The sequence below is a fragment of the Peromyscus maniculatus genome, chromosome 6, assembly GCF_049852395.1.
Source record: "Peromyscus maniculatus bairdii isolate BWxNUB_F1_BW_parent chromosome 6, HU_Pman_BW_mat_3.1, whole genome shotgun sequence".
NCBI lineage: Eukaryota > Metazoa > Chordata > Mammalia > Rodentia > Cricetidae > Peromyscus > Peromyscus maniculatus.
In genome coordinates this window covers 64,774,893-64,798,940 of record NC_134857.1, presented here as the reverse complement: position 1 = coordinate 64,798,940, position 24,048 = coordinate 64,774,893, and the positions used below count along the sequence as shown (strand labels likewise).

The 24,048-nt window shown below is 52.1% G+C and overlaps 2 long non-coding RNA genes across 4 annotated transcripts in view; both read left to right on the top strand.

Annotated features, from left to right (window-relative positions):
- The first annotated feature begins 2,743 nt into the window (after positions 1-2,743).
- On the top strand, positions 2,744-8,979 carry LOC143273885 (uncharacterized). The gene is made up of 3 exons (XR_013052145.1): positions 2,744-4,512; positions 4,845-5,242; positions 7,409-8,979. It is a non-coding gene; the product is annotated as an uncharacterized LOC143273885 (long non-coding RNA).
- A 2,628-nt stretch (positions 8,980-11,607) lies between these two features.
- LOC143273883 (uncharacterized) overlaps positions 11,608-24,048 on the top strand; it is an 18,825-nt gene continuing 6,384 nt past the window's right edge. For 2 of the 3 annotated variants that reach the window (XR_013052142.1, XR_013052141.1), the window contains exons 1-3: positions 11,608-12,739; positions 22,042-22,130; positions 23,151-23,338. This is a non-coding gene — a long non-coding RNA (uncharacterized LOC143273883). Of the gene's footprint in view, positions 12,740-20,318; positions 20,388-22,041; positions 22,131-23,150; positions 23,339-24,048 lie in introns of those variants that run through there. The other variant, XR_013052143.1, reaches the window with a different exon arrangement.

The following is a 24,048-nucleotide window of genomic DNA, read 5'->3' as shown; positions in this document are numbered from 1 at the left end:
AGATGTACCTCAGCTTTCCTGCCAGGAGGGTGTTTAATTTCTGTCCCAGAAGGAAGGTGAGATGAAGGAAGAAGGGGGGCTGGGATATGGCAGTCTTGGCCTCCAAAGGTTTGAAGAGTCAGAATAAGGCCCAATGGGGTGTCTTGGTATTGGCTCCGTGCCATGCACACTTAACTGAGGGCTTGGGAGCAGGCTTTGCTACAGACGTCCAGGGATCCAGGTTTATCCCACAAGCCATCATTGGAACACTCGAGGCTTCTTAGGGCTTTCATTCCATGCAGAGCCAGGCTTTGTGTGATCTCCATGGGGCTGGCAAGTCCGGATCTGTCCCTATGTGTCCTCCTTGAATTGGGACACACATTGGGAAATCACAGCTCATTTCTGTGTCTGGTTCGGGAATGAGCAGAGGGAGGGAGGTGTTGAATTTGAAATGCGCTGTGGGTGCATATTTGGAAAAGAAAGGAGCATTGTGGGTAGGTGGCACCGCATACCTCGGGTTCACATCGCGCTCCAGTCCTAACTGCCCTGTCTGAGAGCAGGCTAGAGGAGTGTCCCCAGGTATAAGCATCCAGGATTAGCTATATCCATGTGTTCAGGTGAGAGGCCCTGGGATACTTCAGTAGAACTCAGTACCCTTTCTGTGGTGTACAAATTCATGAACATCTGCTTTCAAATGTGCAGTGTGTCCTTCCCCTACGTCCCCTACATCCCCTCCTGCAAAGGCTCCACTTTAGAAAATTTGCCCTGAAACTTCATTCTTAGTTTTTCATTGTACTTTTACTTACGTTCAATTCCTGTTTAAAACAATACATTTTGTTTCTTTTTTTGGTAAATGTCCCCACACATAAGTATCAAACATAAAATTTGAGTAAGGGACATTGCACCATTCGGCAAATGCTTCTTAGAATGATTTGGGCTGTGAGTATAGGTGGTCTACCTACTTAAGTTACCATACTTAGCACCCACAGGGGAAGAATGTGTAGCTCAGACTAGCTACATGGCACGACTGAGCACATAACCCTGAAATACTGGGCTTCGCCATCCCCAAGTGTCTTCTGGTTAACAAATGCCATGCCTCACTGGGCCACCTAAATGAGGACAAGAGTAGCCAACGGCAACTTTTTTGTCTTCCAGTCCAGAGTTCTGTAACGGAGTCTCCGTTTGATGGGAAACTGACAGTACCCAAAGAACATCATGGTCTTCATAGCCAGTCTGTGCATGCCCAGACCCATGGCTGTGCCGTCGAGGAATCTGGCATCATGGCCACCAGCCTGTGGGGTGAAGGTGCTAGACCTTTCAATGAGGAAATCTGCTCGAAGCCCCCGTTGTTGGATTCTTGTGGGGATTCTTGGAATCCGATCCTAGACTTTGACCAGACCTCCTCAGGCACTTCCAAGGACCAGATCATGCAGACCATGTCTGACCTGCAAGCAGACGGTCTTCTCCGAGTTTATCTGGGTTTGATTTGGGGAACTGTGAATGCGCTTTTCCTCGGTAACCATGTCTCACCCCAGAAACAGTTTCCCAGGACAGACCCTCTGCTATAGGTCTGGATGCCTCTGCCCCCACTCATCCCATCTGATAGAGTCTAAAGCCAAGATGGCGGTGTTAGGAGCTGAGGTCCCTGGGAAGTGCTTTGTGTGAGGGTGGAGCTTATGTGAACAGGGTTAGTGTCCTTATATAAGAAGACCCAATGTACTGGTGTACTGTGTACCAAGAATCAGGGTTCTTGATCTTGGACTTTGCGGCCTCTAGAACTATGAGAAATAAATTTCTGTTCTTTATGTTTTTTGGTGTACGGCACTTTGTTATAGCAACCTGCGTCGACTACGACACTATCAATAAGAGGGCTGTGGCTATGACCCCACCATAAAAAAGAACCTACTTATAGCAGCATTTTCTAGGGGCCAAGTACAGTATTCCATGGGTGTCGGGAGTGTTCCATTTCCTAACAGCAAGTAGAGGCGAAGGCGCTGTGACCTGAGGGAACCAGTAACCAGTGAACTAACGCAAGGGCAGGCAGAAGCATAGCTATCCTCTAGGCCAGGCCTGGGAAACATGGGCCGTTTCTCTGTCTGTGACTTCCTCTTGCCTGTTCTTCATGAGGCACACACTGGCCCTGTGGGAAGGAGATCGCTCCCTGTTTTCCATTTTCCAGAAAGAAGGCTGGATCTGGCCGTTTGCTGCCGACATACCCTGAGAAGGTGGTCAGCGTGATGGGAACGTAGCCAGTGCTGTCAGCTGGAGCTAGGCGAGTGATTGACAGGATGTTCCATGCAGACAGTGAACTCTCCTTGGAGCCTTTCAAACCAAAGGCATCTGGGCACCCAGCCGTCATGCGGAGGCCTCCTGTGAATGATGGAATCATTAGGGGTCAGTGATTTCCGGTCCACGCCAGATCTACTGAGTCAGGATCTTCCCAAAGAGCTCCTAGTTTTGGATGTTAAGCAGCTTCCTAGTGGTCACGACTCATCCTGCCTTTGAGGCAGGCCAGAGGGCTAACCGACCTCTCTGCTTTAGTCTGAAGGCTTGTGTTGTCCCTCTGGGGACATCACTTCCAAGAATTTAAAAAAGAAAAAGAAAAACGGTGAGGTGAGTTGATCCGTTGGTCCCTTCGGAAGCCTGCATTGGATACTGTAGGTGCCTCACTCCTCAGGAAAATTGTGTGTACTTGACCTCTCCTTTGAATCCGGAGCTTCCCGTCATGTCACATTGGAGCGAGGACAAGTCCAGGGAGCACAGGAAGGGACCCTTGACGCCATCTTGCCGCGGCAGGCCTTTAGAAAGGTCAGAGCTCTGTGAAGGGGAAGCAGCACCTGCTAACACACGATGGACCTTGCCGAGCATTGCCTGAGTGCTCGCAGGAAGACAGTCAGCAAAGCTGCTCTTCATTGCTTGGCTTCCCGGATGTTGGAGCATTTCACAGCCTTTGTGAGAGTCACTTCAACTGGACTCTGGGAACTTGGCTAGTGGCTGGAGTTTCCTCCCTCTTGCTCCATCCCTGGGGCCAGGCTGGCCAGCATCCTTGCTGACCTCACCTCACAGGATCGGGGTGGGCACAGCTCCCCAGGGTGCTGACTCTGCATCCTTGGTAGGCTCCTTACGCTCTCCGCAGCCAGTCAGTATGTGAGAAGACAGACATGGAGGGAGCCCTCGGCCCTGAACAGAAGCATGGACCCACCTCATCCCAAGCCTGTCACATGTGATATTTCACCTGTCCTCACAACGGCTCCCCGCTGGTCTGAGAAGGCCGCTGAGAGGACACAGGCAGTCTTCCCACTTTCAGGGACAGCCATTGTATGATTTGTATGGGTAAGCACTAGAGGCGAGCTTGAGTGCTTTGGATGAAAATGATGATGGGACTGCTTTGGAAACGGCTCCAGCACAAAGAACAGTACCTCCATTCAGCTGGGGCTCACCGGCCAGGGCTAGCTCCTTGTTTCCCAAGGCCTAAGCGTTCCCCAGCCAGCTGATTCATCTCCGGGGAGGAGAGGAGAGCAGTGGGCTGCCTGCGGGGCAGGCTTCTTCACTCAGCTGAGAGACAGACAGCAGAAACGCCTTCCCACCCCCACAGGACCTCCTACTCCCGAGTTCAAGATCGACTCCAATACAATAGAAGTTGGAGTTGCTAGGCAAGCGGCTGGCTATCAGGCCTGATTGCTCATAGTACTTTCCCAAGCCCCTGCTTTTCTCACTGGCTCGTAACATTGAACTCTGGCTACAGCTTGTTCCCTCCACAGTGTAGGGCTTTGCAAATACTCATCACACCCTCACTGTCCCAGCCACTCAGTGGGAAATCCCGCTTGTCAAGAGAGGAATTCTGTGAGCCAGGTGGCCACCAGAGCACTACCTATGGTCACTTTCGTGCAGTTATGGTACCAGAGCAGAGCCAACTGGTCTGTCGGGGCACTGTCTTCAGTCTGGGGACCCACCTTCCAGGAAGGACACTCACGGGGTTGGGTGTGACAGAGAATATGACGGAGAGCCAGGTCCTGACCATCGTGTCTAAGGATACGCAGCTGAGGCTGCTGAGATCGTTTAAACGGAAGAGCTAGAAGAACTGGGTGGTAGAATCATCCTACCCTGTGTCATTCCAAAGATGACAACTCTTCGAGTTAACGCCAAAGCTACATGGCCCCCTCCCTAGGTCTCTGTGTCGCTTCTGTAGGAATGCTCCAGTCCTACGGAGAGACTGTCCCTGACTCAATAACTAACTGGATCTAGAAGTAGCTGGGGGCCATTTTTCCCGTGCAAGGGACACATCCTGGGAAGGACAGCTGCAGCGTCACATGTGTGGAGAAGACGCTCCTGATTGTCACCGGCAGCATGGTACTTCATGGAGCTGCCTGCTCTCGCCAGCACTTGGCTCCTGTCAGCATTGCCACTTAGTAGCTCCATGACCTTGGCAAACTGTGCTGAGCTTCTCTGCCCGGGAACCACAGACGTCTGTCCTCGGAGCAGTTCCACAGCACGTGACTATCTTGATGCAGGACTGTCTGTCATCGGTACCAGGTCAGAGCCCTGATATGACAACCTCTCCATCAGGGCAGCAGCCCACTGGGGGATGAGTGAGGCAGGCTGGCTTCAGCTACGCCTGCAGGATGGCAAGAGACCTCCCTGTGGCAGGCAGAGAGACCAGCGGGCTCTGTAAGTGCCCCGTGACTGATGCTTGATGCCATTCCTATCTGGCTGAGACCTTGGGCAGGCCACTGACCTGAAACGCATTTTCTTTTTGCTTCCTCCTCTAGTGGAGAATTCAAGGCAGAGTGTCACAACACCTGACACTCCATAATAGCCGGGTTGTGTTGCGTTTATTGATCTATAAAATGCTCTTGCTTCTACAGGCCATGATCTCATCCCAGAGGTCAAAGTCTACTGGAGAGTTCCTCCTATCCAGATCTCCTGGAGTCCCTCTCTCCTGGGTAATGGTTGCCCAACATCTATAAGGAGCAAGGTGCCCTCTGTGTAGCAGTGAGCAGTGTGTTGGTGCCAGGCAAGGCCAAAGGAACAAAGTGTGTCCAGAGCTCACTCTCAGAGTTAACAAGTTCATCAGGACCATGAGGAGTGCAGAGGCCTCATCTCTGAGGTCCTGCCAGCCACTCCAGGGTCACCTGCTTTCTCATGGTTCTACTGTGGTGTGTCCCCTGTCTACATCAAACCTGCCTGCCCTGCTGCAAGGAAGTCAGGACAGAGGGAGAGAGACTTCAGGGCCACTGGCAAAGAGAAGACCTTAGGATACTGGGTAAGGACTCATGAGATGCCCCCCTCATTTTACACTGGTTAGTGCTGGGCCAGTTGTATATCCTCTTTAAATGGGTTTTCTCATTGCCCAAGGAAGGTAGGGCTCAGGGACCACCAAGGTCCCCCGGGGCTGTGGTTCTTGGGTGCTAATGGACAACACTCCTAAGAGTGTTAGGGATGTTGAGTCTGCCTTCTTTACTTCAGGTTTATGCCACCCTGAGGACTTTCACTAAGGTGCAAGGATCCCCCCACCCCAGCTCCCACCTTGTACCAGTCTTTGTGCTGGCCTTCTCTGTGGAGAACGTGGGCATTGGGGCCATGTGCACCCGGTCAAATCTCAACATTGCTGTTTACTGGGTTACCTAAGTTTCTCAAGTGTCAAATAAAAAAGGCCGTGTCTACCTTTTGAGGCAGTTAATCAAATTGGAAACATTCTGGAGCCCAGAAGCTGCTGAGTAAATGGTGACTTGGCTATTAGGAAAGTCTGTCCTGTGACTATTTACTGAGTACTTTGTGACTGGCCGTGGCCAGTCAGCACTCTGACGAGGACGTCCTTAAGAAAAGCAGAGGGAGTTAATAGCTCATGCCACTCTTTTCCACAAATGAGAAACACTCCTAAGAGAAAAAGGACTCTGGCTTGTCGTTGGCTTCCAGAGAATTTCCAGAGTCAAAGGTCTAAGAGCAATTGGAACACAGCAAGGCACTGCTTCTCATGCGTGGCTACCCACACATGATGCTTGTTTCCAGTAACTCATCTTTAAAGTTCAGAGGCCACATGACAGAGCACTTTCCTCCAGAGGCCTCAGTGGGGGGAGGGAGGGCAGTCTATGTCTCAAGCCTGTGTCATGTCTGTCTCATCCATGCGAACTCCCTCCCTCAGTGTGGCCAGGGTACTCAGCAAAGTGCCTCAACCACTGCTTAGGGCTTGAGTGTCCGTGTCCAGGGTAAGCTGGAAACCAGCCTGGGTCCCCTGCTGATCATCTGGATTCCTGCCAACCCAGTGTGGGCCTTAGTGACCAGGCCAGTTGCTTATTTCCCTGTAAGCCTCAGCGGCCCCCAGGTTGGGACTGTCTCACATGGAGTGCAGTGGGGGCAAGGGACTCATTTCAAGGGGGCTTTGATCTTGAATGATACGTGCATATTAGAACTGAGTGGCGTTCTTCCCAAGAGCCGACTGGGAATGATGCTTTGCTATAGATCTAAGTTGGAGACAAACGAGATTGATTGCTCACTTGCTTCCTCTCCGTCCGCTGGTTGCTACATTGACCTTCTCCAGAGGATTTTTTTTTTTTTCCATCTCTGGCTGGCCACAAAGAGAACTATCTCTCTCATCCATGTCACTGAAGGACTTAGAAAGGATGCACACTCAAGACTGTGCTGGCTGGCATTCCCAGACCCAGCAGGCGACAACTGAGTCAGCCGGTGCAGGTTTTCTTGACCCTGACGTTGATGAAGTCAAAACCGAGGGAAGGGGTGGCTGTGGAGATGGCTCACTGGATAAAGCGCTTGATGTAAAGCATGAGGACATGAGTTCAGATCCCTGGCACCCATGACCATGCAGGCCTGTAATCTATATCAGTGCTGGGCAGACCAAGACAGGTAGATCCCTGAGCATACCGGCCAGTCAGTGTAACCAACTGATGAGCTCCAGATTCAGTGAGAGATCCTGTCCCCAAGAATAAGATAAGAATAAGACAGGCTAGAGGGAGATATCTGATGTTGGCTTCTGACCTTCGTATGCACACACACATCAACGTGCAGTACACACACACACACACACACACACACACACACACACTGTTCCCAACTGTGGTGTTCAAAGCATGGCTACCCTTTGGAGGGTAAGTAGTCACTTGAAAGGGACATGTGTGAGGGGCTCCTGTGGTTGGGAATGTTCTGTGCTGGTTCTATGAGCATGTATAGGTTCTGAAGATTTGTTTTTTTGATATGTGCAATTTCCCCCTCTGTACACACACTGTGATTTAAAAACAACAACAACACAAGGTCAGACACGTGGTTCATGAAGGATTTGGGGGGCACCGTGGGTAGAAGTCATTTTGAAAGCTGCTTCTCTGAGAACTTACTGTTCCACCTCATCTGCTAGAAAATGACAGCCATAAACCTTGACCCGGGGCCCATGCTAATACCCGTGCAACTCTTCTCTCAGCAGCTCTATGGACCGGCAGGCCCAGCAAACTGTTGACATCAGCGTGCTGTGCCCACACGAGGCAAGGGTTCTAGATCCGCTGTGGTTAGAGCCAGAGAATACCGAACAGGTTGTGGGAAAGATGGTCCCTTCAATCCCTTCTCCTGCCTCCGTGCTGTGGTGACATCATATCCTCCAACCTGGATCCCTCCCACGGAAGCCTGGGTTTTGCTCTCACCTGTCCAGAGAGGGTGAGCTCATCCGAGCTCTGAGGCCGTTGTCCTGGAAAGGAAAACAGCCAACAACACTGATAGAGCAGGACAGAGCCTCCCCACTCATCAGGAGGCCTTCCCCTTGACCTGCACACGAGCACAAAGCATTGCCTTCAGACCGGGTGCCCATGTGATAAGACACACACAGCCAAGCCCTCCAAACAAACGCGAGGGCATGCTGGCTTCCGCAGTTGGAAAATGGAGCCTGGCAGAGCCTGGGGCTAGAGCAAAGCCCCTCCGTCCTGTCCTCCCACGGCTGTGAAGTTGTATGGCTGGAGCCGCTCCCCTGCCCTCCACGGGTCACGATTCTCATGTGGGGAATTGAGTGAAATCATTCCCAAGACCTCCAGACAAGAGTAAAATTCCCAGGCCCCTGAGAAGCCCGGGCATTTCAGGTTGACTGGCTGGAATGGGGTGGCCTTGTTTTGTATGATACCATGACAGCAGAGGAAGAAACTGACTGTGGTGTACAATTATGACCAGGTTGTGCAAAGCCCTTTCAAGCGGGTGTTACTGCATTTTTACCCTTTACCTCTAATCTCCGCTCCCACCCTCACCCAGCAGGCACCAATTATAATGTATCTGATACCTGTTCTTAGATACGCGTGTGTTTATAGAGTGTATATGCATCTCTATGTCTCTATAGATAATAGCCTTGAAAGAACCATAGCACAGTTTTGGGTGTTTTTAAATTTATGTAGGTGAGTCAGGCATAGTGGTACATTCCTATAATTCCAGCACTTGGGAGGCAGAGGCAGGAGGATCACAAGTTCAAGGCCAGCCTCGACAACCTAGAGAGTCTGTGTACAAAAAAGAACCCCAGGAGATTTCCATAAAATGGTCGGGCGCTACAAATCCCACGCTGCCCCTTCATTTTGCATGCATCTGTATTCTTTCTCCTTGCTGTGTGTACATCCGGCCTGTTGACTCTCACTGACACAAGAGTCCCTTTGTATGTGACTATCCCATTGTTCTTCCCCTTCCTCTTACAACTAGACATCTTTGTTTCTTACAGACCACATCATGACACACAGGGCCTCAGTGAACATTCTACTCTTCTCCCAGTACCTGCAAGGGAGGTCCTCATTAAGCAGAGATATATTCATTGTCGCTAAGTACTGCCAGATGCCCTGGGGTCAGAGGCAGCTGAAGCAGCTGAGCCGTTGGGGTGGCAAAGGCTGGCAAAAGGCTGGCTGAACAAGAGCTATTGTGTGGCTGCTAATCTTTGTGAAGGGTACGTGTTTTAATTGGTTGGCCCTTATTTTAAGAGCTACAATCCCTTCGGGCCGGTAATGGGTTAATAAACAGATGTGATTCAGGTACATGGCCTGTCTCCCCTGCTAGACCTCGAGCCCTCCTAGGGTTTTCCGCACCCACAGCTGTGTTAGGCCATGCCTCAGACACAGCAGTGCAGCAGGTGGATTGGGGACTATACTTGAGCGGGGAGGAGCAGATCAGAAGTTGCAACAGGGAAGCTGGGCAGTGGTGGTGCACGCCTTTAATCCCAGCAGTCGGGAAGCAGAGCCAGGCAGGTCTCTGTGAGTTCGAGGCCAGCCTGGTCTATAGAGTGAGTTCCAGGACAGGCACCAAAACTACACAGAGAAACCCTGTCTGGGGGGAAAAAGAGAAAGGAAGGAAGGAAGGAAGGAAGGAAGGAAGGAAGGAAGGAAGGAAGGAAGGAAGGAAGGAAGGAAGGAAGGAAGGAAGGAAGGAAGGAAGGAAGAAAGAGAAGAAGTTGCAGCAGGGTCAGCAGGAACTAGCTCAGGGCAAGAATGTGTGGCACCGAGGGGCTCTCTCAGAGGCTGGCCCACTCAGGCAGGAGTGAGAATGGGGTGTCTCTAGCATTATCCCGGGTCTGCCTCTGACCTACAGGTAAAACTAAGAAAAGTTCTGACCTAGGTGCAGAGCCTTCCTCTTTCCCCATCTCTAAATTCTCCTGCACTGAGCATCAGTGCCAGGCGGGGCGTGTGTTGACACCAGGCAGCAGGAGCCTCACAGGAATCCCTGAGCTGCATGGGAGGGACGAGACAGCAGAGCTCAGTGCAAGGATGGGTGCTAAGAGGCGGAAAAACAGCCAGGCGGGGATGGCGCATGCCTTTAATCCCAGGAGGCAGAGGCAGGGGGATCTCTGTGTTTGAGGCCAGCCTGGTCTACAGAGTGAGTTCCAGGATAGCCAGGGCTACACAGAGAAGCCCTGTCTCCAGAGGAAAAGAGAGAGAGAGAGTGGTGTCTGCCTATGTGAGGGTCGAATCTGTCCAGAAGGCAACAGATGAAGGTGTTCCAAGCAGTGCAGCCTCAGATGCTTCTGGAATGTGAAGTGCAAAGCCATGACACAGGGTAGTAAGTGGGGGGTGGGGGATGGGGGTGGGGAGTGAGGGGGTGAGGCTGCACACGGAAGGATGGAAGGGTTAGAAAAATCACATGGGGCTGGAACTCGCTGAATAGAGGCAGGGGAGTGGCATCAAGTTGGAACATTTTGGGGTGTTCCGAAGCCATGATGAGCTGAGAGCTGGGCTGGCCTGGGGTTCTGTCTCAGTGGAGGGAGTGGGAAGTGACGCTCTAGCCTGAGGCTGCTGAGCTGGGTGCACAGGGGCTCCAGAGTTCAGATTTGAGTTGGGCGGGTGGAGAAGGGCTAGGTACTGGACCCCAGGACTTCACACACACTCCTGGAAGGGTATAGAAATGCATGTCCCAGCGCTGGCTGACAACTGACACATCTGAGGTGAGCCGATAGGGACTGCTGAGCGACAGAGCTCTGTGAATCAGAGATGCCTTTCTGACAGGGTAGGGGTCTCCAGTCCCTGGTAGAAAACATCTGTGGGCAATACTGCCCAGAAATGAGAGAAGGTCCCTGGACAGGTGTCCAGTCTTCCTGAGATGATGGAGGACATAGCCTCACCTCACCTAGACCCAGAGAAGGCCATCTGACTTCCCCCATACCCTCAGGACAGAAGCCATCACAGGTCTTAGACAGAACCCCGGGCAAGGGCAGCTCTCTGAAAGCTTGTCTACAAACAGTGGATGGATGGGCCCCTTTGTGACTCTGCACGCAGGTCCTGGGGAAGCACTTGCCTCTTGTGAGGCTGAAACTCTTCATTCAGCCTGGAAGAAAGGAGCGGAAATGAGAAGGCCCATCTGGACATCACCGTGCAGAGCGAGCCTCAGCAATTACCTTCCTGTTGGCTTCAGCCTTCCCTCAGCTGAGGAGAAATCTTTCTTCTCCACCCCTTCACCAAACTGGCCTTTCAGGCTCTGTGGCTTAGGTGAGAGTGGTGGAGGCTGTGGTGCCTGCAGGTCTCTCTTCCTCCCCCTTCCCTCAGCTGGCTTGGCTGGCTTCATTTGAATCTCTCCTCTATCCCTTGACCAGCAGGTTCACGGCCAGGTGGCCGAGTTGCAAATCTGTGCAACTTCTGCTGGCCCTACTTCCGTGGCCCTCCACCCCCCCACCCCCACCTCCCCCACCCCATACCCTCCCCCACCCCCACCCTCCCCCACCCGCAACAGCAGCCAGGTGCAGATTCCCCTGAGGCTCCTTCATGAAAAGGTCCTGAAGTCTATGACTCCAAAACCCGACCTGAGCAGGAAACACAGACTCCAGCCAGCTTCCTGCCAGGAGAGCTCCTTCTGCTCAAGACTGGTGCCAAAGGGCTGGGAACCAGGCTCAGCTGGTAGAGTGGTGGCCAGGCACGGACCCCACCCCACCCCACCCCACCCCCTCACCTCCCGCACCGCAGCAGATAAACCAGGTGTGGCGATGCAGCCCTAGAATCCCAGAACTCAGGGGGTGGAGGGAGGAAGGTCAGAAGTCCAAGGTCATTCTTAGGTCCTCTGGGAGTTCAAGGACAGCCTGGGCTACATGAACTGGTCAAAAGAAAGGGAAAAAAAGACAGCGAGGGAGGGAGAGAGGAAGGAAGGGAGGGAGGGATGGAGGGAGGGAGGAAGGGAGGTTCCAAAAGTTAGTCTACTCTTCCTTCAACACCGTGACATTAACCTTCTGCAGCTTCCTCCAGCACCTGGGGGCTTTCCTGAAGGAAGTCTAAGTAGGCCAGACACCTGTGGGAACAGGAATGGGAACATTTTCAGCCTAGCTTGGTTACTGGGATGCAAAAACCCGGAAGCTCCGTGTAGACATGTCAAGACCATTGGGAGTTTACTGTTAAATAAAACTATGACAAATTCAGTTGGTTTCTTTCTAAAGCAGCTTTCTGTCTGGTCCTCTGTGGGCCTCACTTTCTCCTCCATCTCCTTCTCTCTCGATTCCTACCTTCCCTGTGAAGGAGGGAGGCCCTCCATAAGGAAGTCTCGGAGGGATGCAAATCAGCGGGAAAAGTGCCCCCAGGGAAACTGGGAAGCATCCTAAACTTCTGGGAGCTGCCTCCCTGAGTGTCAAAGCACTGTGTGCTGCCAGGGGACGGTCCAGCCATTTAGATGCTAAATGACCTGTGTCTCTGAGGGTGCAGGCCTGGGAAAGGAGGTTATTAAAAAAGAGGTTGTTGGTTGGAGGGGCAATTTGTGTCCATGGAACCAGAAAGCTATTTGGTCCCTTGGCCGACAAAACCTTTGACCTCATTCCTTAGGGGTCCAATATCTGCAGCTCAGCTCGTCCTCGGCACCACTGCATTTGAGACATTTTACTATGAGTAAGCCAGACTTCTGAACTGTCGGGTCTGCTAGCCACAGCCCAGTCAGACTAGGAAGAGAGAAGGGAGACACACGGAGAAGCCAGGAGAGGAGGCGGGACAGCAAAGCCGTTTTGAATTCTCAGGGAGACTTTATTTAAATACATGCGGATATTTCATTTGTATTTCCAACCGAGGCTAGAAGTAGTTCACACTGCACAAGATCATGTCACCTTCCCTGAAGCTCCAAATCAGGCTGACCCCGAGGGGCGCCACCATCACCCGCTCACTGGTGTGCGTATCTCTCAGGCTCTCGGCACAGAGCCGCAGAGCACACGTGTGGACCATTTTGCACAGTGGCACAGTGTTCGCCCATCTGGCTCCGGCACCGTCTTTGGTTTCTCAACAGGGCCTCATGGATGGTCGGGGAGAACTTGAAGCCCTGCCGGGCTGGACAGCAAGTGAGTAACTCAGCAATTCTTCCTGCCTGGAGGTGGGTGAGGTCACCTCTCTGTGTGCCAAAGGCAGGCGAGTGAGTCACAGCCCCTCTGTTTGTCTTCATGGTGATTTGTCTACTTACTGACCCATTGCAGTAAGAGTCCAGAGGTTTGGCTATCGACTCAAATTTGGCAAAGTCATAGAAAGGGCACTGAGTGGAGCTCATCAGTCAACCAACAGCTGACCTCTATTGAGCTCCTTCTGTGTGTCAGGTACTACTCCGGCATAAGAACAGGACGGGGATGGGTAGTTTTCAAGTAGTTTTCGTGCTCTGCCAGTGGGTGTGTGGGTAGGGGAGACGAATCATGCAGGCATACATGTGCTTTGAGACTGAAATGGTCTGTCTAGCCAAGAACTAACCATGTGACATGATACAAAACATCTCTTTGCCTGGACATCCCTTTCCTCCCCTGTATAATGAGGGTGTTGGACCAGGTCACCTCAAGCCTCCTTCTATAGAGAGAGCACAGAAGGACTTCAAAGACTGTGTACCGTGGCTGTTTCTGCCCCGGAGCATCTTTCCCGTGGTTGCAGCCTCTAGTAAGAAGGATCTTTGATACTATCCTTTATCCATTGATAGCAGGAGCTCTAGAGAAAGAGGCCCACAGAAGAGGAGCCCAAACCAACTCCTTGCATGGTCCAAGCGGTTGCATTCCCCACCCACCCACCCCCCACTCCTCACCCCCACTCCCACCCCCACCTCCACCTGGCTAGAAGCCTTGGTGGGAGGCAGAACCTATAACACAGAGCAGTGAAACACAAGATCGGGCAGAGCCTGGAGAACAGGGAGGAAGGTGATGGGACCCAGGAGGAAGGTGATGGGAGCCCATGTGGAAGGAGATGGCAGAAGCTTGGAGGACCCTGGAGACCCAGAGTCCCTCAGGCTGAAGAGGCTCCCAAGCCACTTGTCACATCCTGACTCCACCAAAGCAATGCCCTTGGCATGGCTCCACCACAATCCAGGGAGCAGATCTGGTTTGCTCTCAGGGCCAGCCCAAAATGGGACCCAAGTTCAGCCACACCAAGAAAATCTTGCTTGGCCAAAAAGACCCGTTTAGGTCTTGAGAATCAGAGAGGAGAAGAAGGAATGGAAAGTCTCCACCTTCCCTCCTGTAATGTGCAGTGACTCATATGATTTCCTTTTCATAATTCATAGGGTCACATGCTGCTTAGGAAGAGGCCCCCAGGCCCAGGGGTCTGGCATTATAAGCTTTGTAGACTTCAACAGGTGTAAGACTGTGTGGTTCAGCCCGGGTTATGTTCCCCCTCCTGAGCCCCTAGGGAGTGATGCCCAGGGGAGGAGATAGGAGATGATAGTCCCCTGTGGCCTGCTTTCACTTTAGGGGAAAAGGAAGCCACCTCAGGGAACTTTGGCTCCTATCTGATTCATGTTCATTCATAGCAGCCGACTGAGAAACAGTGAGTAATTCAGCAGCGAGCAAACACAAGCCAATCAGACAAGCTCACCGATCACGCTCCTGTGACACCAGGACTTCAGCGGTGGAGTCTATGACTTTGTAAGGAGTTGGGCCCTGAGCCACAGAGGCACCTCGCCCACTTCAGGGTTTTGATAAAGATTAGCTAATGCTGAGGTCAATAATAAGCCACACTATGGTTGTGTGCTAGCCATGTGACCAGCCTGAAGAATTTAAGAGCAAGAGAAAGAAGCCACAGCATGAGCAGCTTGGGAAGGCCCTGGGCAGGCACTCAGGACCCTGGACGAGGCGACTAGGAGGTCAGGGAAGTTTAAGAGCTGGCGGCAGCCCCGGGGCAGTCTGGAAGGCAGGTGGAGTGCCTGTGTTTTCTCCTTCAAAGAGCACAAAGAAAGACTCTTTTGGAATTAGGGGAAGGACTAGAGACTTCTCAGATTTACCACACTAAGTGTTGAGCATTATTAAAGAAACTCCTCCGTCAATTTATAGAGAGGACTAGAATGGTAGTCATTTTGTAGCTAAAGGAGATTCTTGGGGAATTTGGGCCTGAGGTCCTAGACCTGGTGATACCCAGTGGCTGGCCACAACTGTGCTCCGAGCACCCCTAAAAATGTCCACACCAGTCACGCACTGACACATTCATGAGGAAAGCAAGTTTTAAATGCCTTTAGTTGAGTGGGCATGGCCTCTACTCTGACTTTGCTTTTCAGTGCTCCAGCCTAGAGCTGGGTCCTTGCTCAGTGCCCTGCTCCCACTGGGCTCCACCCCCTTCAAGCTTAGATCTCCAGACCACCTCTGACTCCCTTATTTTTAATTTCTTGTTTGTTTGTTTTCTGAGGTAGGCGTGATGGCATACACCTGTAATCTCTGCATTTGGTAGGTAGAGGTCAGGGCATATGAAGTTCAGGACCATCCGAGGCCACAGAGTAAGTTCGAGGACATTCTGGCTGCATGATACCCTATCTCAGGGACAAAAAAAGAATCAAACATATATGTATGTAGTGTGTGTGTGTGTGTGTAAATACATATTTGGGCTTGGTCTGTAGCTCAGCAGCAGAGTACTTGCTCAACATGTGCAAGGCTCTGAGTTCAACCTAGCACTGAAAACACACGTGCACACACACACACACACACACACACACACACACACACACACACACACACTCCATGACAGGGTGACCAGGAGTCTGGGTGGGAGGGGAGTGGTACAGAGCCATGCATTGAGGAACTTGTCTGTCAGGGTCCTCGGGAGAAAATCTGTCGTGGGAGGTGAGGATTCCATGGGCTAAAGGAGCCCTCTGGAGAACCTCCAGTCCATGGGGGTTCATTTGGAGTTGGGGGTTCTCATGGCATGTGCTTCCTGGGACTGAGGAGTAAGGGTTTACTGCTTTAAACGGGGCAGCCCAGGAAAACCAGATGAGCTGGGAACCTACCAGTCCTCTCCGTGCTGCAGAAACTGGGGAGCCACCGTCCCCGAATGAAGAAATACTGTTCAGGAGAGTGTTTGAAACAGCAGCCTGGAGCTGTGGCTCAGCAGCAGACAGGGCACAGCCTGGCATGCGTGAGGCCCTGGGTGCCATTCCCAGCACTGCCAGACAACAAGACAGATGACAAACAGATGGCAGATAGACCAACAGACAGACGGACAAAGTCAACTTGATGCTCCTGCCGCCAGGACCAGAAAGTACCAAATGGCTAGGTGCTCAGCGGAGACGTGGCGGGGAGCTGGAAGTTAGGGACAGCAGGGTTGCTCTTAATTAACTAACTAATTAATGAATTCCCTTTTTTATTAAACACCCCAGCTTGCAGGGAAGTGCTTTTGGACAGCTGCATCTTCACGAAAAGAAAAAGCAGGATTGGCTTACCACCACCAGGGAGCCGAGGATCACGCGCAGGGTTTCCCGCAGGAGCTGCACAGCCATGCCTGTGCTGGTGGGAGGGGCCGCACTCGGTGGTGCTGGATCACTCAGACTCCGAATTCCCTGCCTGGAACGTCCTCTGATAGCACTTGCCTGCAGCCAGGCGGGCGGACGCCACCCTCACAGACTCTGCTGTTCACTCGCAAAACTCAGGGCCTAAGCACAGAGGGCATGGCCTGTTTATCCTTCCCTCGACCCCCTCCCCCTGCCACCTCCACCACACTACTGTGACCTGATAATTAAGGAGGACCTTAGCAGGTCCCTTGCCTCAGGCGCCCCCTGCTCGACCTGAAGCCCCACCTGTGAGAGGCCCAACAGGATCTGAACTGACCTCCTGTCCCCAAACCTGTGACCTTCTTTCCAATATGCCTATGCGTGCTGCCTGTGGCTCCTAGAATAAAGGAAAGTGATGCCAGGGTAGAAGAGGTGTGGGGGAAGCATCTCTGAAATAATGGAATCATGTTTGTAAATACTGTGGCTTAGCTTTGGGATTAGGTTCAAAGCCAGCTTGTAGGGCCAGTGTGGACGCACCCACCGTGGCTTAGCAGGCAAAGGCACAGGCCACCAAGCCTGACGACCTGAGTCAATCTCCAGAACCCACACAGTTGAAACACACACACACACAGACACACACACAGACACACAGACACACAGACACAGACACACACACACACAGACACACACACACACACACACACACACACACACACACACACACACACACACACATGCGCGCGCACGCGCCAGGGATGGGGATAATGTTTAACTAGAAAAAAGACTGAAATCCCACTACCCTTCTCCATCCTGAGCCCTCCCCAACCTCTAGTGACGACCATTCCACATTTAATTGACGTTGGAAGTTTTCACATGTGAGAAAACACGGGGCCCTTGTCTTAGATGTCTGCCTTATTTTATTCACACACCATCCTCCTGACTACACCATCCTCCTGACTACACCATCCTCCTGACTACACCATCCTCCTGACCACACCATCCTCCCCACCACACCATCCTCCCCACCACACCGTCCTCCCCACCACACCATCCTCCCCACCACACCATCCTCCTGACTACACCATCCTCCTGACTACACCATCCTCCTGACCACACCATCCTCCCCACCACACCATCCTCCCCACCACACCGTCCTCCTGACCACACCATCCTCCTGACTACACCGTCCTCCTGACTACACCGTCCTCCTGACTACACCATCCTCCTGACTACACCATCCTCCTGACCACACCATCCTCCTGACCACACCATCCTCCTGACTACACCATCCTCCTGACTACACCGTCCTCCTGACTACACCGTCCTCCACACCACACCATCCTCCCCACCACACCATCCTCCTGACTACACCGTCCTCCCCACCACACCATCCTCCTGACTACACCGTCCTCCCCACCACACCATCCTCCTGACTACACCATCCTCCTGACTACACCGTCCTCCTGACTACACCATCCTCCTGACTACACCATCCTCCTGACCACACCATCCTCCTGACCACACCATCCTCCTGACTACACCATCCTCCTGACTACACCGTCCTCCTGACTACACCGTCCTCCACACCACACCATCCTCCCCACCACACCATCCTCCTGACTACACCGTCCTCCCCACCACACCATCCTCCTGACTACACCATCCTCCTGACCACACCATCCTCCCGACTACACCATCCTCCTGACTACACCGTCCTCCTGACTACACCGTCCTCCTGACTACACCGTCCTCCTGACTACACCGTCCTCCTGACTACACCGTCCTCCTGACTACACCATCCTCCCCACCACACCATCCTCCTGACTACACCATCCTCCTGACCACACCATCCTCCCCACCACACCATCCTCCCCACCACACCATCCTCCCCACCACACCGTCCTCCCCACCACACCATCCTCCCCACCACACCATCCTCCTGACTACACCGTCCTCCTGACTACACCATCCTCCTGACCACACCATCCTCCCCACCACACCATCCTCCTGACTACACCATCCTCCTGACCACACCGTCCTCCCCACCACACCATCCTCCCCACCACACCGTCCTCCCCACCACACCATCCTCCTGACTACACCGTCCTCCTGACCACACCATCCTCCTGACTACACCGTCCTCCTGACTACACCGTCCTCCTGACTACACCGTCCTCCTGACTACACCATCCTCCTGACCACACCATCCTCCTGACCACACCATCCTCCTGACTACACCATCCTCCCCACACCGTCCTCCCCACCACACCATCTTCCTGACTACACCATCCTCCCCACCACACCATCCTCCTGACTACACCATCCTCCCCACACCGTCCTCCCCACCACACCATCCTCCTGACTACACCATCCTCCCCACCACACCATCCTCCTGACCACACCGTCCTCCTGACCACACCGTCCTCCCCACCACACCATCCTCCTGACTACACCGTCCTCCTGACTACACCGTCCTCCCCACCACACCATCCTCCTGACTACACCGTCCTCCTGACTACACCGTCCTCCCCACCACACCATCCTCCCCACCACACCGTCCTCCTGACTACACCGTCCTCCTGACCACACCGTCCTCCTGACTACACCGTCCTCCCCACCACACCATCCTCCTGACTACACCGTCCTCCTGACTACACCATCCTCCCCACCACACCATCCTCCCCACCACACCGTCCTCCTGACTACACCATCCTCCTGACCACACCGTCCTCCTGACCACACCATCCTCCTGACTACACCGTCCTCCCCACCACACCATCCTCCCCACCACACCATCCTCCCCACCACACCATCCTCCCCACACCATCCTCCCCACACCACACCATCCTCCCCACCACACCATCCTCCCCACACCATCCTCCCCACACCACACCATCCTCCCCACCACACCATCCTCCCCACCACACCGTCCTCCCCACACCATCCTCCCCACACCATCCTCCCCACCACACCATCCTCCCCACCACACCATCCTCCCCACCACACCATCCTCCAGGTGCTTCTGTTTGGCTGCAAATGCCTGGGTTCCATTCTTCGGCATGGCGGACTAATGCTCTGTGGTCTATTCACACCACTTTTCCTTCTGTTGATGGACATCTAGGAGGGTGGCAGCCGGGGAAATTTTAGGGCCCCTACCAGTGAACCCGCTGAGCCATGCTATCCCTTACTTGGTTAAGCTGATTCCATATTCATTGTTTATTGACTTAAATCTTTAAACTTATTTACCACGCCATCTGCCTGTATTATATCCTGGGCTAATCATAAAAGATCACCACAGAACTCTTTCTTTACAATTTTAAATTTAACAGTCTGTCTTCGACCTTCTTCTAGACCCAAGGTCCCCCCTCATGTCTGGCCTGGCTGATTCTCATCTAAATGCATCTAAATGTCACCCGTCTGGTCTCCTTCAATGTGACTCTTTGTGTCAATAAGATGTCAAGGCAGCCCCCTATTGTGGCATTTGAGTGAGTCTCTGGTTATTAAGACACTCATGTCAGATTCAGTGATTTGTTGAGAACCAGCTGGGCATAGAGTTTTAATAAAAACCCTTCTATTCTCCGGGTTCCTTGAGTTAATCAGAAGGGAGTGTTCCAACAGGGCTATTCTTTCTCAGGAAAGCCTAGGTCACTTCTCCAGAGTGCATGAGACAGAAGAGGGAAGCATTTGTGTTGGTGAACGTTCACCTAGCCCCATTCACTATTAGGCAGTTTTGATATGTCCCACTTGCACCAGAACTTGGTATCAAATTCATGCCTCAGACACATGACAAATCCCCACCTGTCCAGAGCTGCGGTTCCCTGCCATACCGGGGTGGAGGGCTTTCCAGTGCGAACTGAGAAATGAAATTTGTTTTGCTCCATCTGGAAGGCACACTCTGGGATGTAGTGCCTTCTTCTAAGGTCTGGCCTGTGCAGCTGAAAGAGAAGCAAGTGCTGAGTCATTATTCTCCCTCCGGGCAGGGGCTTGCTCTACCTTCTCCTAGAACCTTTGAGTCCCCTATCAGCCATCTGAGCTGACCCTCCACCAGCCAGTCAGGGGCTGATGATGTCAGATGGACAGCTCCACCAGCCAGTCAGGGCTGATGATGTCTAGATGGACATCTCCACCAGCCAGTCGGGGGGGTGGGGGGGGGATGATGTCTAACCGGACATCTCCACCAGCCAGTCAGGGGCTGCTGATGACTAGATAACACCTCTAGGCAATGACAGATCTCCAGTGACACCTGACTTTAGGAAGATTCCAAGGTAGGGCTCTAGACTCGAAATATGGTGTGTATGGTGTGTGTGTGTGTGTGTGTGTGTGTGTGTGTGTGTGTGTCTGTCTGTCTGTCTGTCTGTCTGTCTGTCTGTCTGTCTGTCTGTCTATGAGTGTACTTAGGCACATGGAGGCTAGAGTTCAACATTAAGTATATTCCTTAATCATTCCCCACCTTTGTTTCTGAAGTAGGGTCTCTCTGTAAGCGTGGAGCTCACCAATTCCATTAGTCTCTGGCCAAACCCCAGGGGTCCTCTTCCCTCCTCCACCTCCCAAGAGCTGGGATTAAAAATGTTAATCTCTCTCTCTCTCTCTCTCTCTCTCTCTCTCTCTCTCTCTCTCTCTCTCTCTCTTAACATGGTGGTGGAGTCAAACAAGATCCTTCTGTTTTCCCAGAAAACACTTTACCAACTCTTCAGCCCTAGGAATTTGTTTTCTGGTTCCTTTAAACTATATTATCAAATTTTTGGACTCCTACAAGGAAAAAAAAAAAGTCTAACAGGTGAGGAATTCTAGTGCTGTGTGTTGTTGAATTGCATCACCTCAAAATATACTTGTTCAAGACCTTCAAGTCTGACCCGATTTGGAAATAGGTCATTACAGATGCAGTTAGTGAGATCACACTGGAGGAAGGCAGCCCCTTCATGCAATATGACTTGCGTCCTTATAAAAGGGGAAATTTAAACAAAGACTTCCATACATGTGAAGATGGGGCAGAGCTTGGCAGTGCATCTGCAAGTCAAGAGCTGCCCAAGGTCACCAGCAACCACCAGAAACTGGGAGTGGCAGATCCTCCCTGCGAGCCTGCGAGGGAACCAGCCCCGCCGGCCCCTCCACCTCGGCTTCAGCCTCCAGAACAGGGGAGCCATACGCTCTGCTCTTTTGTTTTGGCATCTACATTTGGCGAAGTTGCCCAGTTTGTCCTGAAATTCCTGGGTTCAAGCAATCCTCTTGCCTAGGCTTCCTGAGTAGCAGAGGCCATAGGTCACACTACTACACCTAGATTTATGTTTGCTTATGTGTATGTGTTAAGGATGGAAGCCAGGGCCTCACAAATGCTAAGAAAACACTGCCACTGAGCTGTGTCTTCAGTCCCGCGTCTTCCTAAACCACAGAGTCCATGGTCCTTACTAACTGCAGTCATAGCAAAGAGCCTAACTAAACCATGTTCTTGATCTCAAACTTCTCAGAGCCTGGGTGTGCTATCGACGAAATGTGTGGAGCATGCTCTGTGGGTTGGTTACTGGGACGCTTTCCCCAGTGATCACCTAAAGAAGCACACTCTGGCTTCCCTGGCCATACCTCTTAGAGAGAGGAGGTGCTCTTTCCAAGGCACAGCATGGGCTGGGCGTGTGGCTCTGGGGTCCAGTGTTTGTTCCGTGTGTGAGGTACTAGGTTCTATCTGTAGGGCTGCTGAACTGTACTTAGGCCATCTCATGAAAGTATTCCTAAGAACATTTAAGTGCTAAAACCATCTTGGGCAAAACTGCTCTCTGGACCAGCCCTAAATTCCTATACAACATGACCCTGAGCTAAAGGTCAACTGCCTGGCTGTTTAATGTTATCTCTCCACCTCTGTAAACAGCTTCTGTAAACACTTGCTTTCTGTATACTTCACAATCGTGTTTCTTTTGCCCTTAAAAGCTCAAACCAACTGAAGGCCGAGGCTGTGCTGGCGGTAAATAAAGACTGCATTCGACTTCTTCAGGCCTCCCGGGAGTTTTTCTCTTCAGGTACTCCATAACACATCCTTCCTCCAAGAAAATGAAATCACAACCAGAGATTTGCATCAGGGGTCCTGGCTCCGAGGTCACTAACTGCCCTCGCCGCCACAGCAGCACAGCCAAGGCAGGTGGTCTGTGCAGAGCCTGGCCCAGGGCCTGCCGCCCCTCAGCTGCCTTTGCGTACTCTTGGGTGTCCAGGAATGGCACCAGAGCCAGGGAGCAGAGGGACTGAGGTCTCTTGCTTAAGAATCCTGAGTGAGGACCAGCAATCCTTGCCAGTCTAGCTTGAAGTCAACATCTGCAGACTCCTTTCTATCATGTCTCAGAGCAGCCTGAAGTGGGAAATCCTGGAAAGTTAATTCACACAGGCCTGAGCCGCCAGGCCAGCCTCCTCACAATCCCTTCGTGCATTGGCAACCCGACTCTCAGCTCCTGACTGGACTTAGCTTGCCCATGGAAGACTGAGTCAGTAGACCAGCAGGAAGGGGCTGGACAGCAGCCTGGAAAACGGCAGCTGTGCTCTTGAAATACCTTCAGGGCAGAAGTATCACTTCCTAATTCCAACTTCAGGATAGATCTGGCAGGTAAGAGGGAGGAGGAGGAGGACTGTAGGGTAGAGGCTGAGGGACGCTGACTGCCATGGTGCAGAGAGCCTGTCTCTAAATCATGGGTGCACCTGACCCCTGGGCATCCTCACAGAACTCATGTAACTGATTATCAGCAAGTCCCACCCAGAGGCGACAATGATGACCACTCCAGGCCCAGCCCTGTTCCCTTCTTCAGTTGACTAAGGCAGTGGTTCTCAACCTTCCTAATTGTGACCCTTTAATACAGTTCTCCATGATGTGGTGACCCCCAACCAGAAAATTACTTCGTTGCTACCTTATAACTGTAATTTTGCTACTGTTATAAATCATAATGTAAATATCATTAAAATGATACACAGGCTGTCTGATATGTGACTCCTGTGAAAGTGTCATTCGACTTGTTAGAGTGACAGAAAACTGACTCGCACATATCTCTCTACAGTAACCCTACTTCAGCGTACTTACCAGGAAACAATGAAAGCACGTGTCTTCAAGAAGATTTATCTGAAAATGTCCACGTTAGCTCGATTCACAGTATCTCCAAACTGAACACTGCACCAAAACCTCCATCAGCAGGAGACTGGGTAAACCAGCTGGATAGATTCCCACAATGGAACAGTACTACTCACAGTAAGAAACCGGCTACTGATGCACAAAACAATACAGATGAGTCTCTCAGGCCAGTGGGCACAGGCACACAGGGGTTCCCACTGTCTGATTCTATTTCTATAAAGTTCAAGAGGGAAGGAGACCCAACCCCCGAACAGTGGGGGCTTCCTCCCGGATCCCAGATTAGGCACAAACCACACCCCAACACCTGTTTTCACAGAGAGATCCTTAATGAAGTGGGAAAGAAAAGTTAGAGTGGCTGCTTTCTGACCCAGGCAGAAAACTGCAGCCGATGGCCGTGCAGGTGTGATTTTTAAGAGGAGGAAACCGGGAAGTCTGTGTTAGGATGGGCCAGGATGGGGTGATAAAAGAGGTAGGGGGCAGGGAAGAAGGGGAAGGGGTATTTGTCCCACAGGGACAAAGGGCTGCCTCTGATTAGAGAGAGGAGAGATGGCACGTGGGCAAATGGAGGTTTATAAAGGTAAAGGGAGAAACCCCATGTTAGGATGCTGCGTTTAATTTTAATTGGGCGAGTTAATTGGGTAAGCAAAGGTGGCCTTTTGATTGCTGGACCTTGGTTGTCAGCCTCAGGAGGAGGAAGTGGCCAAATAAGGGAACAGACCTTGGTGGCTAGCTTTAGGACTTTCATCTAACAGTTTTTTAGCAAGGCAGAGGGACTGGGAGAGAAGGGAAGGCCTGCCACATGTTCGAGTGGACCAGTGTCCCTTCAA